A 14,639-nucleotide genomic window follows, 5' to 3' on the forward strand; every position below is an offset into this window, starting at 1 on the left:
AATCGCTCGTCGAACGAACGAGAAAGGAAATCTGTCCTTTTCGTTCATCGATATTCTCCACGTATCAACAATACGCGTATAAATATTTCGCGTAAACTTTTGTTTTTATCGACGATACAATTCGTCGAAAAGTTTTCTTTTCCAAATATTTTCTTACGATATTAAATATGAGAATCGCTATCGTTAGGAATACGAATGACGAACAAGTGATTCGAATTAACGGTTGAATATATGAGGAGAAGAATGAAGAATGCAAGACGTGAAATGGAAGTAATTCGTTCTTGGTAGGTCGGAATGTTTTCAGCATCCGTCATTTCGAATTTTTCATTTTTTTGCACTAGCAATAAGACGAGAATGCGCGCACATCTTCCAAAAAGATGGCGAGGAAGATCTCCTTACGGTATGCCGAGCCATTCTTCAGTGCCTAACCAACGAGCTTTCGTCGCATCGAGGGTGCATTCTTGTGCCTGAATCTTCCAAGCATATTCCAAGTATGCTCAATAGGATTCATATCCGGTGATAAAAGGCGTGTTATTTTTCCGTGACATCGTGCCCAAATTTTCTCCTTTTTTTTTTTTTTTTCCTTCGCAATATAACAAATATTTGAAAATATCCTTAGCACGTGATACTTTGTCGTGTTGCATTCTGTAGTTTTATGTACGCGGTCGTGCAATGATGGAATCTTTAAAAATATAGATGTCGTTCAAGCACTTATCTGGCAATTACCTTGATAGCTCGTCGAATAACTTTCTTCGATCTTTCTAGTATTTATATGCTAATCTTGACATTTTCGAAGAAACGATCTTTTATTTCGAGCTAATCTTTATTACAAAGAACGAGATACGAAGAACTCAAGTTTTACCGTCTCTCTGTCTAAATTTATTCGCGTCTTTAATAATAATAGAGTTTTATATATATAGAAATACGTCATACGAATGAACGAAAAACAAGTTACTCGAGCAATTTTCAAGTATTTAAAAATTGTTTTAAAACGAGTAGCGATTCAGAATTCGAATTAAAATTAATTTTCGATAGTTTACGTTAATTTTATATAATTGCAAAGACAGATATCCCGATGATGATAATCGAAACGTTCTCTTTTGTTCCGCGATTCATCACGTATCTATATATATATATATATATCAGAACGGATTCTTTCTCTCCACGAAAGTGACGTAGGTCGATAACCGAGGAATCAACCGATTAAATTTTTGCATCTTGGTGATTGCACACGGGTTTATAGCCACTGCCACTTGAGTTTTGGTTTTGGCAGTGTCTCCAAGAGTGTTTCCTCCCCTTGTATTTGCAATCGAGGCAGGTTACAGCCTGACCCGAATCCTTAAGCCAGACCACGGTCACGGGATGGCCCGACTAGCGAGCACGTAGTAACCTACACGCCAGGCTGTGCCAGGAGCGTCTCTCCTACCTTCCTCCTTACTCCTTTCTTTTCCCCCTCGCCTGAAACTTTTTCCTCTAACTCGGGTCCTCCTCCCTTTGCTTCAGATTTTACAGGGATATCCCCGATACAGGACCACGGGGATTCGATATTATACAAAACAATATTTGTTATCCGCGTCGGACGGCATAGGAAGAAAGTTGGAAAGTAAAGATTCCACCGATTGAAAGTTTCATAACAGGGGCCGGAAATTTTCTTTCAATTTCTTCTAACAATAAGGTAGGTGGGGAGGGAGATAAAGTTGGGGAGAGAAAAGTATCCGAGAAAATGGTATTCTATGCCGGTAATAAAAGGAAATAGAAAGATTTGACGAGATAGAGAAGATTTGACGAAACTATAGCCCGATATATATCCCATTCTCGTTTCACTCGATAATAGAATTTATGCGGCGCGCGCGCTGCACGACTTTCCGTTGCAATAAATTCTTGCGCGTGAACGCGAGGGGAGTGGGTGGGAGTTAGCAGTTTCTTAGTATTCCGGACGCATTTGGAACGCGATGTTGGTAAAGAGTCGCACTTGTTGGCGTCCAGGGACACGGGGATGTCGGACGTGGGACACGGAGGAGCTGGCGGAGAATCGGTGGTGGTAGCAGGGTGAGGATCGACGCTGGAAAGCGAAGCGAGTGCGCAGTGGTCAGCTCGGACGGTCCCCCGGGAGATTTCTGGACCGCAGTCCTAAATCAGGTTTCATTCCCTCGGCGAGTCTCCGCCGCCTCAACCCCCCACCTGGCTGCGATATATACCGAACAAAGCGAACCAACAGCTCGCTACAATTCCTTTTTTCCGCGCCCGCCAATTTTCTCCTACGTGCCGGATAGCATCGGGTCGCCTATATACCCGGAAAATAACTCGAAATGAGAAAATACTCTAACACGTTCGAAGATAGGAGAGAGAGAGAGAGAGAGGGGGAAGCCGTGGGAAATTCGTGTCGTTCTAGTTCAATTTTTCCAAATCGACCGGTAGAAGATTGTCGTTGGAGCGTAGCGGCGTCTGTCCAAGTATCATATCGCGTGTGAACGTGCTAAGTCGAAGGTAACGAGTCGACGATAGGGGAAGCAGGCCGAAGGGGACGATCGTTCGACCGAGAGATCTGCACTAGGCACATGCATTATCGTAAACGATATCGCCCTCGGCCAGACGCGGGTTACACACACTCGAGGCCTTTACAAACGTGTGTGCTAGCCAATCGTGTATATGCGTAGTGTGTGTGTGTGTGTGTGTGTGTGTAGAGAGAGAAGAGAGAGAGAGAGGGTGTACGAAAGGAGTTGCACGTTTTGTCATCTAGACCTGTGCAAACAACTTGTCTGGCGCCTTCGAGTCTTATCCATGACCTTAGGAACTAGTATGCATCGTCTACATAATTCTAGCTACGCCTTGCGTCTACGTTGCCATTTTTACACTCTTTTCTATTACAATTTTTCAAATTTCCTGCTACGTTTAAATTTATATATTCTATTCTGATCTTGGCGAGTGACGATACCATTCGTACCATTTTTATTGTAATATCGCCAACTACGTTAAACGAAATGTTAGGTTAACCAAAGAATGGAAAATCAAAGATATTTTATTTCTCGAGGAATAACGTTTTACGTTATATTTCGAGATTCAAATAACAGTCGATGATTTTATTCGATTTTAATTAATTCCTTTTTATAGTAATCCATAAATTAATCTCCATAAGATAATATTCACCGCGAATATTTTCTAGCGAAATCAATTTTTCCTAGTATTTTTAGTAGAACAGAAGTAACGCTGCCAACGATACTTTGCCAAACGTATTTTCGTTTCTTGAAAAAGAAAACGAATATTTCTTGAAATCGCGATTTCATAGATTTAATCAATTTCATTTCTTACATTCCACTTGTGCATAACTCAAAAATTAATTTTTCTAAAACGTATACGCGTTCAAAATAAGAAGAATATCTTTTAAAAATATAAGCATCTATGATAGAATAGACGATCTACTTTATATTATTCGATCATCCGTTCGAAAGATATTTCATTTCTCGAAGAAGAAAAAGTTTTTAAGAATGTTACATATAATTTTATCGTTAAATTAAGTAGTAGCGTTCAACTAGGCACGATAGACGAATCGGTCTCAAAATAGAAAGGAGATGATTTTACAAAGATCGATGTTTGAAATTAGAGCAGAGTTGGCCTTTGTACCTGTCTTATCTCAAAGCTTTTCGCAAATCTATGCGCAACTACGGAATTGCTTGCTCACGCGAGCAGGCGTAACTGTATATTTTAACGCGCAAGTTAGAATCCCGCGTCGCCTTTGTACCATTATGGGCGAAAAGAGACAGAGCGCATTAAGGAAGAAGATATTGGTCCCTTTCTCCGTGCATCATCTCGCGCGATCCTATGGCGATTTTTATTGTAACGGCCGTAAACGTAATTCACGTATTGACATTTTATATTTTTCACCGTTCGTTGCTTAACGATTCGCAGGAAACAAACTGCTGGATGCGATATCCTTTTTTTCCACGATACAACGAGATATTAATGGAGGCGAATAGATATCGAAGAAATGTTTATGAATCGGTACGATAGGAAGGAGAAAGGCAATTTGAATCGCTTTTCACCGAGGAAAAGTTATTTTCCTTTTCGCTGGACCATTATCGTAAAAAACAATTTTTCAATTTCTTGAAAAAGAAATATTTGCTTTTCCACCACGCGAAAAACCGATGCACGATGTTAAGGGGTCTATTTTGTTGAGACAATGACGCGTTGTTTAAGTAATCGAACGTAGCGAGTAAATAAATAGTGGAATAATCAAACTGTTTGGACGAACGGAAAGGGGAAGAGTGGAGCTAGGAGGTTGTTAACCTGATTCTGAAGCGTATGGCTGATATTGGGTTAATACGGTGAAAGTCCTCGGAGAGAACTCCCTTCTGAATTGTGTTACCGGAACAGCGACGTTTGAACGTAACGCCTCGTTCCACTTAGCTGGGTGCGTAACTACGGCAAGTAGATACGGTTGGAGTATAGTTAGACGTGACGTGTCGCTCGAACGCGTTGCGCCTTTATTTTCTTCCGCTTATGCATTTTATGCAAAATAACTTTATTTCCCGATTATAAATACGAATTTCAGAATTTTCACGGTAATAACATTCGAAATCGAAACGGAAACACGGTTAATCGTTAATTTTATTCGACGAATTCTATTCGTCGCGTCAATTCTATTCGATTTTTAAAAATAATAATTTTAAAATAACGCGTTTCGATTATAACGCGTTACAATTATTATATATATATTCAATAGCTTTCCATACGATGTATTTTACATTTTTCGAGATAAAATTTTAAAAAATTGACAAACTATAATTTGCATATACTTCTATTTTAATTTTTGAGAATTGTTTAGTCAGATTTTGTTGCACTTTAATAGCGAATCGGAAGAACAAGTTGCAAGTTCGATTTTAATCGTAGCTTTATTACGCTGGTAAGTTTTAATTTTAAAACAACGTAATCGCGTGACGCTTTTTTCGAAAAATTCACGAATACACGAATACACGTTGTTCGCTCAAATTATTCCATAATTATTTTTTTTAGAATCGTTAAAAATATCTTATGCATTCTTCGATAATTCTCCGTAAAATTACGATCGATCTAGTACGATTAAAAAAAAGAAATATATATCTCGCACGAGAGAGAAACCGATTTTGTAATATCTCGTTTCTGATTTTCCTTCGCGTATCGTTTCTTATCGAATTCATCGATTCACGAATTCTCGTAGTAGCTATCGTATTTTGTTTTTCGCGTGACGATATTGCATATCGTGGGAGGGAGGGGGAAGAATGTTTCAAGAGGGGTTTGAAAGGAGATATATATATACAATAAGTGGATGAAAGGCGCAAAGAAGAGTGTGAAACTTTCCATAGTGCGGATAGCATTGCGAGATCTCGCGTACTCTCGCATCAAAAGCAATTTATACGATTATACGCGTAGCGGCTTCAATACGCCTTAATCAAATAAGCCGTGCTACGTCTACGAGGATGGAGAACGGGGCTGGGAGAAGAAGGTGCTTTGAATTGTCGGAACGTTGTTGAAACGCGGCGTGGAAAACGTTCTCTCGTTCCCGATCCAACGTGGCGCATACACCGAACAAACGGATTATCAATCCTTATTAAAACTCGAAGCACATTATTTTATGTCTCGAATCGATCGAGACATTGTTATGGACGATCAAGAATATTGGCAAAAGGATAAGTTTGACTCGAGGAGGAGAAGGGCGAAATCAAGCGCGCAAAGTGGCGTTACGATACTTTTTTAAAACGTGAAGCATAATCGGGAACGGGAGAAGAAATGTTTGACGGGTGAGGAGAAGCATTCGCGTTGAGCTGTTCGCGTCAGATTCGTTTACGTTTGTCGGGAAAATGTTTTCACGTAGCGCAACCCGGTGGAATAGGCGGTGACCGTCGAGTGGAAACAGTGCCAAAATCTCAAGAGAAACGCGTTCGCGTTTTCTCGCCTCTGCTCTTGGCTGCATCGTATCCCGCCCTTTCAAACATCCCTCGCCAGCTCCCTTCGTTTTGTTATGTTAATTGTTTCAAACTCGGGCCATCGTGGCTACGTTTATTTTCCATTTTCATCGTCTTTCTCACCTTCTCGTCTCTTCCCTCGTATCTTTCTAATACGATCATCCTTGTTCAAAATTCTCGTCCTCGAGCATTTTCGCCCCCCCCCCCTCCTCCTCAAATGCGGGGATATTTGATTAAAAGAAGATCTATGATAATCGAATTTTCCTTTTCCTCGCGCGTAATTAATCGACGAGTTGGCAAACAGAAACGACCGAAATTAGTTAACAGTAGTGATTCAGCCAGACTACTTTTTCCACGGTTCACCGTTCCTTTAGAATTCTGACCAATCGAGAATATTCGAGGTGGAAGGTTTTCCTCGAAAACACGAGAAAGGAATTGGCAGCCGTACTAATCGATGAAAGGATTCTGCACCCACGACTGTAATTAAAATATTGTACACAATATATATATATATATATAGAAAGAGAGAGAGAGAGAGAGACGAAGAGGGAATGGAAGAGGGAACAAAGGGTCGGAAGTATTAAGGCGGGATTCGTGGCCCTTTTCTAGCCCTTTTGCCCATCTTTTCATCGACTGACTTTTCATCCCGTCTACCCGTTCCGACTGTCCTCTCCTCCCGGAGTGTTGCGTCGGTGTTCGCCGAGCCGGCTCGTATATTTTAATGCCAGCCTGGTGGAATGTAGTCAAAACTGTTATTACAGTTTTAATTAAACGAAAATTATATCATTTCATACATTTTTGATGCGAGCGCGGTGGTGCGCTGGCGCTGACGTATTCAGGCTAGTTTCCCCCTCTCCCTCCCTCCACCCACCCTACATCCTCCAACGCTACCGCGTTGATCCCCGCGTTTTCTGTTTCGAACATTACACGACGAGCCGAGTGTTCCATTGGGAACTTGTGCCACCAACTTGCTCCTCCGAGTTTCTCGCTCCCGCCATTTTTTCCCCCCGTTCTTCCACCCCTCTCTTAACGTTCGTTCAATCGACTTGCTTGAATTTGCTTGCGTGTATCGCGGGCAAATAATAGGAGTAACCTGTGCAATGGTGTACATAGCGTGGTATAGAAACCGATGAATCTTTAAACGACACTTGCGTTGCTTCCCCCGCAGCTCGATGATAAATACGGGGCACGAGCAGCTTGTGTATCCGCCGTTGAATAATTCCACGCCTGCCGGATAATGATTCGATGAATTTAAAATGTGGGGGGGGGGGAGGCGGTGTGCGGCCAGCGAGGCCGAAAATTTAATAACGTTAAGGCCGGCATGCACCGGCCGATATATTACTCGCGTTACGCCGGCGGAAGATCTTTCGTGTTTGAATGGGGTAGTGGCGGCCGGCCGTGGGATACGTCTTCGCCTCTTATTCGCGCGCGGTATGCGAGCTACGGCCGGTATTTATGTCGCGACGATAAATTCAACCGACGTCTCAAAATGAGGTTAGAAATACGCGAGACGCGTTTTCTCGCGCATACCTCTTTTTTCTTTTTCTTTTCCCTCCCCCGTATCGGGAAATATACACACTCCATGATTCTCTCTCGCCCCTCTTGTCTCGTTCACCGTCACGCTTCGATCTCCCATCGCTTCTCTTCCCTCCTCCTCCCCAATTCCACCCTCGCTCGCAATTTATATTTTTCCGAAATATAGATCGCGTAAAATATTTTCCGGGATACGATTAAGGATTGCGACAGAATTCGTTTTTTTTTTTTTTTTAGTATTTTTAGGTATTTTAAGGTTCCCTTGAGACCTTTACGTGACAAATGTGCTCCATTTCCTGGCTTTCTAGGCCAGGACATTGTATTTTGCTTATTCCTTATATTTTTGATGCAACGAAAACGTAGATTCCCGCGATTCTAGATAATTCCGGTGTCACAAGGATGATGATGATGATATTTTTTTTTTCTTTTTGGATTTCGCGTAAAGTTAAATATAAAATAATAATAATAATAATAACAGGATCTCTTGAAATAAATAGGAGGGAAGCAACCGTATGGCGGACTAAAATTTTCTCTTTTTGTTGTAATTTATATTTCGTTATAAAAAATATAAAACTTTTTATATCTCTGCCAGGAGGTAGGTGTACATTTTACGCGGAGATGTTGCAATGTCGCATTTTTCGAGAAAGCTTTTTCGCGAACCGTTTCAAAGTTTTACGGTGAAATTTTTTCTAAATCGTAAAATTAACCACGGGTAATATTTTCGATAAAAATATCGCGAAAATGTTGGATCGATTCGATAAAAGTTGAACACAATTTTTCCCCTTATCGTGCAACGTACGGTTTTGATCTTAATGCATGCATGCGCGTACAAATTTTTTCTCTACGAAAAAAATCGCAATTGAAATGTTTTGATATTACTTACGAAAAATTATTTTTTAAAAATGGATGGATCGATCCATCAACGTTGAAAAAAATCAAATATATAATAATTCTCGTGGCGTGTAAACTGGGATTAGGTGGAAAATCTTCCTTGTCGAGAAAGATGATAATAAATATTTAAATATTTATTATTTAAAACGTTTTCGATTGGGTTTTAATCGAATTTAATAAATTTCCCCCGAGTTTCGAAAACAAAATCTTCCTTGTTCACGTTGCATCACGTTCAAATAAATATTTGGAAAAGATGTTTCGAGGATGGATGTATTTTCTAATCCCGTTCCTCGTTACCCCGAGACCTTACCCCGAGCTAAGAGAGGAGGAAACTTTGTACAGGCTTAACAAGAGGGGCGAAACTTAAATTAAACAACGATTTCGAACGTTTCCTCGATAAATCGAGTAGCAGTTTAACTTTACCTTGACCGTATCAATAATGGTTGCTCGCGTTTTACGCGAGATAGGAAAGGCGGTGGAAGGAAAATGGTGGAGGCTCAGGTGCGTTCATCCCAGCTCGTCTCGTTAATTCAGATCGCGGCTTCTTGGACGAAATTGTGCCCCGTAATTTGAAAGCCCCCGTAACACGGGCGCAGAAGCTTGGTAAGGCGTGCTGTTCGGTCAGTCGGTTTCCCCGCTCTTCTATGGAAAGGTTAGGCTCCTCTCTCTCTCTCTCTCTCCCTTCATCCTTTCCCTTTTCCCTCCTTCTAGGTATCTCGTTCTTTCTCGCCGAAAGCAAGCCAGCTCCTTTGGCCTTTCCTGTAAAGGGTGACCACAGGATCTCGGCCTCCTCGCTATCGACGTTGCTCTGCCTGTACAGAGGGAGAGAGAGAGAGAGAGAGAGAGAGAAAGGTTACCTTCGTAACTCCGTGTTGGGTTACGAACACCAAAGATGTCAGCCCGGCATAATATTATCCTAAATGCCCTACAGTTCGGAATTTACTCGGAGATACATAAGTTGGCGGTTTCCTAATACCGGCACCACTTCGACCTGGAAATTGCTCATCCAAATTACATCTCGATACTTGGTTGCTAGCTCGGTACGGGATGAATCGCAGTTTCGAGGCAACGCGTTGATCGAACAAATATTATATATAATAAATATTAACAAATTTTATACGCCTTGTCCGCGTGTATACAGAAGGAGTTGGGAACGAATTTGGGGAAAAAAATTGGCGTGGTCGCCTAATTCGATTTGGATTTATCCAAGTGGTACAGGGAAGGAGAGGGAAGAGGGCGATTATTTCATATCGAGCGTAAAGTACGTGTCGATCGAATGGAACGAGATGGGAATTTTGGCACGGGTGTGTAAGATGTTGGGATAAAAGTGGGGGGATTATTGGAAGGTGAGAATGCGGGTTTGTTTTCGCGGGCAACGCGTGCGGCAAAGGTCTGTAGGGCGTATTATCGCAAGGCACAGTTCAATAGGCTGGACCGAAACAAAGGGACTACGGAGGAAAATAATGGCAACGTACAGGGACCGAGAGGTAACCGAGGAAAAGGGATCCCTATGTACGTGTGCGGGTGTTTGTACAGATTTTGCCCGCGTGTTGGTGGATCCTGGACCCGTGTGAGTGGAAAATGAGGAGGACTACGTGAGGGTGGTGGCCACGAGCGGTGGAAACAATGGAGGAAATAAAATAAAGCTTTGGGGTGGGGAAGAATCGCGCGCGCGTGTGTGCACTCGGGGAAGGGTAGATCACTTTCGTCCGGGATAGAGCGAGATAGATTGGGAGGAGGGAGAAAGGGAAAACGAAACGCTCCTTCTCGTCCGCTCTTTTTCGCCTCCGCTCCTCTTTTCGACGCTACGCTTATTCTACTTATTTATATCGACGGAGGGAGCAACGATATCGCGTTTTGTGCGATAACTGTATTTATCGGGAGCTGGCACGTGATCCCTATCCACCTGGCCAGGGGCGGAAGGGGAAAGCGCTCGTCGATTCGGTGGGAACGGATTGTTATTTAAAAGGAAAAACTCGCCACTCGCGAATCGAACGCGGCTGGCTGCGAGTGGCGAACGGTGGTTTACGTGCCGCGCCGCTTTACTTTCAATTCCACTTTGAAACTTTTCCAACCGCGGCGCGCCGAATGAACGGGAATATCGGGCCGCCTATTTGTTTCTCGCCGGGACACGACATTCCTCGCGTTTTAACGCGGCAACAAGATATTCGTAGACACGCGCGCCTCCGATTTCGTTATACTGAAAAACCACGAGGGATACGCTCGCGCAGCAAATTAACAGCGACGGTATTTATAATAGAATTCACTTACTTCTCACGATCGCGGGGAGATAGCGCAGTTTTCCGAGCAAATAGATTTTAGCCGGGAACCGACTAGCAATTAGTCGGCCCTCGTTTCGCTCTCGTTCGAGATTACGCGTTCGCCGTAAATGTTATTAAGATCGTACGATATTTCGCAGTTAATAGCGCAAAATGTAATGTCGGCCAATGGAATTCTCTCGCCCCTCCACTAATTCCAACCACGCTTTTTCCCAATTTATTCCGTTCAGATCGCGTTTCCTTTCTTCTAACTTCTGGAAGAAGAAGAATTTGCATTTTCACGAGATCGTGTATCGAGAAAGGCTTGGAAATAAAGGACGATCCTCTCTCCCTTGCTCGTGTCACTGGCATAATCATCGGTCTTGGCTTCGATCAATCCGTCCATTTATCGGCCGAGAACAATACGACGTCTACTCGTATATCAACGCGTCCTGGTCTTACCGGTCAAAATCATTAATCCCTGAACATCACTCGTGGCTGCTTAACGAGAAGTCGACTCGAATCGAGTTTATTTTGAAAATATCGTGCACGTCGAACACCGATTATCTTTGTTTGCGTAAAGAAAATTACTCGATCGCGTAATTTATCGAATAACGTGATAAATTTTCCGAATACCTTTTACACTCGACACGAGTAAATTTAAGAGTTACGAGTACGTTATACAGGTAGGACAGTTTTGCGAGAATTTCTTTCAATAGGAGTATAGAAAAAGTAATGGATATATATATATATTTTCCGTAAAGTTCGCGGCAAAAAATACATATATTTCGTATTGATTTTTCGACTATATTTATAGATTCTCCAATGTTGGAAAATATATGGAGCGCGGTACTGTTTCTCCAATTTTTTCCTCTATTTTCCCGCGGTTTCGTTCGATTTCCATATTCCGCGAAAGATAAAGCGTAAAAATGCGAAGTAACCGTTCTATATTTCTCGCCGAGGGAAGTTGCGAGTAGATACGATCGAATAAATAACTCATTGTCAAACTGGGAAAACGTAAAAAAAAGAAAAAACTTTGAAAATGTTATCGCATATCGAAATTTTTACTTTTTCCTATCATTGCACTTACGTTCTCGCTCGAATAGAGGGAATTCCTCGATCGAGATCGAATATTTATCCGCCATTTTCTAGGTGACACGCGAAATAAAACATCCAGATATATATATATACCTTTTCAATTTTGCACGACGAATGGAAATTGCGTTCTCTCTTCGAACGTTCTTCGTGTATAATTTGACAACGATCTAATAATAAAAACCACGTCGATATGAATTACGGATACGAGCGTTTAAACGTTATATACAGAAGGTAAGGAAAGAAAGTTTATTTCCATCTCGGAGAGGAATAAAGTTGATAAGATTTTATTCGTCTCCTGGATACGTTTCGATGACGTAACTTGGAGGGGAATCTAATCGTCGTCTCTTGGAAACTTGGAGGATTTTTTAAGAGGGAGACTGGAAATTTGATCCGTTTGGATATACTCGATTCGGGGTATTCTTACTGGAATCTGGATCGAAACACGCATCGTCGCATCGCGTGCAGATTTTCGATCGTGATCGCTACCTGGAAAACCACGGATCCTGCCACGGATATGGCCACGCCCTACTCGCCAACAACGATAGCGCGATTTCATACGCGTTTGAAGTTGGTTTGAGGCCAGACCGATGTCGGGAAAGGTTGGCTGGCCAGCCAGCCCTGGCCTGCCGCAGTCGGCCGGCCGTGCGCGGCAGTCCGCTTTTTGGCGAGCGAGCGGACAGAAATGTTGTTTAGCTTGATTGAACTTTCAGCGCGGGGGTCCACTCTCAAAGCGCGTTGCTTCCCACCTCCGCCCTCCCACTGTCCCCTATCGTCACCCGTTCCGCTTCCTCCCTTATCTCCACCTATCCATGCTTCTCCCTCTCTCTCTCTCTCTCTCTCCTCTTCTCTTCTCTTTCACCCGTTGAATCTTGCCCGACCCGTCTCTCCTGTCCCTTTGCCTTCCCGCTTTTCGAGGGAAAGCTCGAGTATCACCCGGCTCTTGCCTTTGCCGCGCTCTCGTTTCCATCCCCGATACCTGCACGATTTATTCTAATAATTCTTCTCCCTGAAAATTAAACGTCGCTTCTCTCGATCGAAAGTGGAAGAATCGAAACGAATTGTGGAATGGACGGAAATTGTTGAAGATGGTGAAGGGAGGGTTGATCGAGGTATCCTCGGGACTAAACGATATTTATCTGGGAGCAAATCACGCGACCGTCCGCCTCTTGGCGGGTATGCGTTAACGGAGAAGCGGCTCGCCAAGATCAACGGCATTCATATTGAACAAGGCGCAAGCGTTGAATATTCATGCCACCGTGTAGGGGCGAACATCGGCGGCAGCAGGGCGCAAAGAGGAGGTGGAGGGGGGAGGAGGCAGACGAAGTTAGTTCCTCGTACGGAAGGGCAAAACGCGCCTTAATGCCTCGGTGATGCGAGCAAAACACGTAGCGCGGTTTCTACCCGCGCACGCTGCCACGGCTTCGCTTCGTGTAACGATGTGTACAGGGTGTCCGATAACCTTTTGGTCCCTGCTTCGTCTTTTCCTAGTCTGCTATCGCTCCAAAGCTCCTGTTTAATTGATATTTAACCTTTGTAATACTATTCGTCCGTGCGAGCACACAAGATTCACTTTTTTCCACACATTGGTTATTTACATAAAGATAATCTTCTTAGAAGAGGGAAAAGAAAAAAGAGGAACGACGAGTCTTTAATTAATATCCGTCCACTCTGGCGAAGGTTTTCAAAGTTTCGGTTTTCGAAGGGCCGGGAGTTCAGATTTATAGGAGAGATCGGCGAGCGAAGGTCCATCGAGGATTATCGGGCCTCCCTTTACAACGTACGTACGTCACCGTGCATACGCGTCCTGGTGCAGAGAGGGCTAAAATTATCTATTGATTTTGAATGGGTGGCCACCATGGCGGATTAGGCTGACCAGCAGGTTGCGGTGATTGAGGCTGTGTCTGGCCTTCTGCCCCAGCCGTCCGCCAGCTTTATCATGCCCTCCTACCATTGGCGTGGAACACGTGTAATCAGCCGCCGATCAGCCAAACATGAGGGCCGGCCCCGCCGCATATTATTTTGCGGTCAGCCACGGCTTACGAGTAGACGCGAAAAATTTATGGCCCGGCGAGACTCCCGCTGAAAGAGAACAACGGGCGCGATCAAATATCGCGCAAAAAGTTGGAAGCTTTCGGGGGAAGCTCGAGTTAGATTAAGTTGGAAACGTATGGATATCCCATCCCCCTTCCCTCCCCCCCCCAGCGTGTGGAACTTCCTTACACGCAACCACTTTAATCAAAACCTTTATCGAGTGAAACTTGGGCTCTTTCGAAAGCGATCGTAGTAGCCGGGAGTTGCGGTTGCGGAGCGGTAATTTATGAACATTAATCGAGATTAACTGGATCGGATAAGAAGGGAAGGCCGAAGTAAATACGAGTTTGCACGTCAACCGTTTAACGCGTTGTATATACACATATATATACACGTGCGTGTATGTCGAATCGTCCACCCTACGAAACTTTTCGTTTCTCGTAAAACTCGTAACTGGCGATTAATCGGGTTCTTGGACGAGGGAATAAGAGGGGAAACGAAGGAGAAACCGCGAAAGACGGAATTATTGGAGGGAAGCGGGCGATCGACGACGCGCGCGTAAGATAAACGTTAGCGCATGCCGTGGTAGGAGGAAGTCGTCCGGTGATTTATCGGGCAAATTAAAGAACTTTCCAACCGGCATTCCTAACCTTTCCTATCCTCGTTCCGCAAAGTGGCTCTAATTAAAAGACCATAAAGAGCGAGCTAGCGGCGCATAACAGTTGCGGAAGCTCACGTGCGAAGAGAAACGTAGTGTGAACGGGGCGGGGGAGGAAGGGAGGGGTATGGAGTGTCTGGGAAAGCACGACCGCTCCTTTCATGTCCGCTCGTTGCTGTAACGGGCCAGGGACGGGAGGGGGTGGAATCGTGGGAACGACAGAGGAGGAGG

The 14,639-nt window shown here is 43.7% G+C and overlaps 1 protein-coding gene across 14 annotated transcripts in view; it reads left to right on the plus strand.

The window, feature by feature from the left end:
- Positions 1-14,639, plus strand: part of LOC410353 (CUGBP Elav-like family member 4) — a 530,632-nt gene that overhangs the window by 11,898 nt on the left and 504,095 nt on the right. The window lies entirely within an intron of this gene.

This window comes from Apis mellifera, linkage group LG12 (assembly GCF_003254395.2).
Source record: "Apis mellifera strain DH4 linkage group LG12, Amel_HAv3.1, whole genome shotgun sequence".
In the NCBI taxonomy this organism is placed as follows: Eukaryota; Metazoa; Arthropoda; class Insecta; order Hymenoptera; family Apidae; genus Apis; species Apis mellifera.